Source organism: Glycine max, chromosome 14, assembly GCF_000004515.6.
Source record: "Glycine max cultivar Williams 82 chromosome 14, Glycine_max_v4.0, whole genome shotgun sequence".
Lineage (NCBI taxonomy): Eukaryota > Viridiplantae > Streptophyta > Magnoliopsida > Fabales > Fabaceae > Glycine > Glycine max.
In genome coordinates, this window is record NC_038250.2 from 43,543,476 (window position 1) to 43,547,827 (window position 4,352).

Genomic DNA, 4,352 nt, shown 5'->3' on the forward strand with positions numbered 1-4,352 from the left:
AAAATGCTTACAAGAACAAGAGAGCCTAACAGAATAGGCGAGAACCAAGATGAGTTATAGGCTCCGATACTATGTTAAATTTTATCATAAAATCAATTAACATCAAGTGAAATTACCCAATAGATATATAAACTGCACTCCGAGAGTTGATACCGACGATGTATGACTTCCTAACATTATTATGTTTGACTTTGGTATCAAAATTATGTTGAAATTTTTTCTTGAAAATTAAAAACTTTGTAATAGATTACGTTTGGGCTATATAACTGTAGTAATCTCTATGTAATAGATTACTCATCAACTAATGTTAGATTACCTCAAATATTTGATTATTTAGAAGTTTTTTTATTTAATAATAATAATAATAGTTATTATTATTATTATTATTACTTAAACATGCTGGTTTGTCAAGCTTAACAAACTATTTTTATAATTATCATTACTTAAACATGTTGGTATCAAAATTATGTTGGAAAATTTTCTTGAAAATTTAAAACTTTGTAATAGATTACGTTTGGGCTATAGTGTAGTAATCTCTATGTAATAGAGTACTCATCAACTAATGTTAGGTTACCTCGAATATTTGATTATTTAAACGTTTTTTTATTTAATAATAATAATTATTATTTACTTAAACATGCTGTTTGTCAATTCATTTTTTGTCAAATTAATTTCAAGAACTTTTAAATTAGGCATAAAAAATAGTCTTTAATATCAAAATTAGTTTTCCATGCTTAACTACTGTTTTAGTCTCTAGATTTGAAAGGTGTATTACTTTTAATTCCTAAAATTTAAAATCATTTTTTATGATTTTTGAAAATTATTTTTTTTAGTCTCTAATGTAATAAATTAATCATTTATGACAATTTTTAACTCAAACTAATTTTTTTAATCACTTAAATTTACATTTTAAAAATGCAAGTACTATAAAGTGCGCTACAAAATATTAAAACTCATCATAAAGTATCAATTTATTGTTAGAAATATAAAAAAAATTGTCAAAATTCAGAAAATAAAAAAAAATATTTTTAAATTTTAGAGACAAAAAAAACAAATCTAAATTCTTGAACTAAATAAGTAATCAAGCAAAAATAAATATGTTTCAGTTGTTGATAGACCAAACGAACTAAGTTAAATGACGGAGTGCGTAAGAAATTCTGCCTCTTGTCAAGGATGAATCTATGTAGCTAAATCAGATTTTAAAACTACATTATAAAGTGGAGCATTAACAATAAGGAAAAATAAAATCTGAAGTACAACACTGGCAGAACAAGTCACGCGTTATAAATAAAATTAAAATGATAGGGAACAATATTGAAAAGACATTTGTCATATCAAATGAAATCTGTACAATCATCAGAAGTAAATAGATGCCTCTGAATATTTCTGGGTTAAAACAGTGCCCTTTAAGAAATGTATACAATATTAAACTAGCAATACTAGCAAATTGAATTATAGGTGGCACTTGTTATAAAAAAATGAAACTGAAACTTAGATGACAAAATTTGTGTAAACGAAATCACCACTCACCAAGGGAGAGCTACTATAACAAGTGAGGGTGCCTCCTTAATTTGTATAATTTATTTTATATTAATATATTATGTTTTTAATTTAATAACTAATTTTATTATAAAATTATTAGATGTTTTTAATAGTGAATTCCTTTACACAAAATAAATAATATTATTTCATAAATTACAAGTTAATATCAGTAACAAAATAATATAATATGTGACTTAAAATTTAAATATTTAAAATAAAAAAATAAAATTCAATAAAATTATTAAAATATTATCTTAATTTTAAAAATATAAAATATATTAAATAAAATAAAATTAAAAAAATGTAAAATATTTTAAATAAAAAACATTAAAAAATATATAACACATTAAATAAAATCATAAAAATAAGAAAAATATCAAATAAAAATAATAATAAGTAAAATTAAAAATATTTATTTAATAATTAAATAAATAAAATTATTTACAATTTTTAGAAAATTTAAAACAAAAGAAAATAAAATACAATAAAATGCAGAAAAAATTACGACTTCAAAAGTCATAAAATCTAAAAAAGAGTTACTTTATGAATTCAAAATCATAAAATAAAATAAAAACTAATAAATTTTAAATCGTAAATAAAAAGTTTAAACTATCATAAAATATCACTTCAGTTTCCTTTTCAAAAATAGTTTAAAAACTATCCATATCAAAAAATCTGAAAATAAAACAATGAAAATCCCCCTCCCCATTTGTCCCTGCAAGCATGTTAAATATTTACATGCCTCATCAAGCGTTAGATTATGGAAGCAGAGAGCTGTAGAGAATTATTTGGGCAAATTTTTTCATTTGGGGTTGTTTTAAAAACTTTTTTCTCAGATGGGTGGTTTTGAAACAATTTACTTAAAGGGGGCTGTTTTCGACGTAAACGCATGCATGGTGCAAACAAACCGCCAGTGGGACTGGCGAGTTTGCTGCTAGTGACTGAACTCGCCACTGACAGTGGCGATATGCACATACAGATGAAGGACTCGCCACTCAGAGTGGCAATATGCACATGGAGTGGGAACCGCCAGTCAAACTGGCGAGTTCCAGGCTGCTTTAACGTAGGGTTGCTTTTTCAGCCTTTTTTAGGTGATAGGGGGCTTAAGCTTTTTCAGCCAAAAGGCAAGTTGCAACTGCCATTGGCGAGTTAAGGGCAAGTTGCAACTGCCATTGGCGATTTAGGGTCAAAGAAATAGCCATTGGAGATAGCGATTCAGTGACTTTATAAACTCGAAAAAAAACCTCAGTCATGTTGTGTGTTGAAAACTGCAAGTTCTCAGTGTTGGTGTTTTTTCCCAAAGCGAGTTCGCTGTGTATTCAAAATTGCAAGTGGTTAGTGTTGGTGCTGTGCGTTCAAAGTTACATTTCAATTTTCAAAAATTGTAAGCGTTTCTTGAGATTTAAATTTGTGCGTATAAGGTTTGAAATTTATTTGTTGAGGCATAAATTTTTGAATCAGGTTAGTAATTTTGAGTCAAATAATTTGTATTATAAAATATTTTTTAAGTAATTTTTTAGAGCATTTTGAATGTTTTGTTTTTAATAATTTTTTAATTAAATTAGTCTTATATTTGATATGCTTCTTTGTGTGTATAAAATATAATTTTTTTTTATGATATTTATCTAAAGAAAATATTTGAGTCCCGAAAAAAATTGGTAAATATGAAATTTTTAGTATATTTTTAATTAGATTAGGTTGGTATTAATACTTTGTTAGTGTTAAAAATTGATCGAACGTGTATTGTGAAAAGTGTCTAAAAGTAAAAAAATTTGTAACATCATAATTATTCGAAATAAGTATTTTTAGTGTGGAAATTTATTTTAATATAAAGTTATAGTAAATTTATTTTATGAGCATTTAACTTGAACGGTATTTAAAATTAATTTTTTTTCCATTATATTTATTTGTAGTACGTAAGTTGAAGTTATTATTATGAAAATGAATTATTTATAAATAATACTAACTTTATTTATGGTTTATTTGGGCTTTAAAATTAGTACCTAGGAATCGTTTATTTTTTTAAGTTTTTACCATGAAAAATATTTAAAGTTAATAAATTTTTTATAGAATCATGTTTTAATGTAAAATTGTGTTAAAGAGACTTTTTGTGATTATATTTTACTATTTTGAATTTATTATGATTAATTAATTAAAATATTTTTTTTTGTAGGTACACGATGAATTCGGTTATAATAGTGTTGTATTTCAATGGAAGGATATATGAAGATAATGATGGTGTAATATTTGAAGGCAGTAAAAAAGTGATTCAGATTAAACGTGGAATTAGTTTCAGTGCTTTGAAGAAAAAAATTGGAGACAAGGTAAAGTTACAAAATAATGAAATTATTTCTGCTATTAGATGTAGATTTTTAGTGTCAGGAAAATATATTGCCTCGCAAATCTGCGATGACGAAGACGTTGAAACGATGCTGAAAAGTTTTAAACAACAACAAGAAATGTCAGTTCTAGAATTGTACATAGAAAAGGATGTGGCTGGTGATTCAATGTTTCATTCTGCAAATTCGCTTACATCATGTGGAAATTATTTATCTAATGATGAGATACAACCACCAACAAATATGAGCAATTTACATCTTCACGAAGATGATGATGATGATTATGATTATTATTTTGTGTCTAACTCATACGTTGAAGAGTCTTTAGACGAAGATGACAGTGTTGACGGTATATCTAATACAGACAATGAAGTCACCGAGATGATTCCACCAGTAAGAATTGTTCACCCAGCAGAAGGTATAATTTCCTCTTAAAAAATACGTCAATACATTTATTATTTCACGACAATT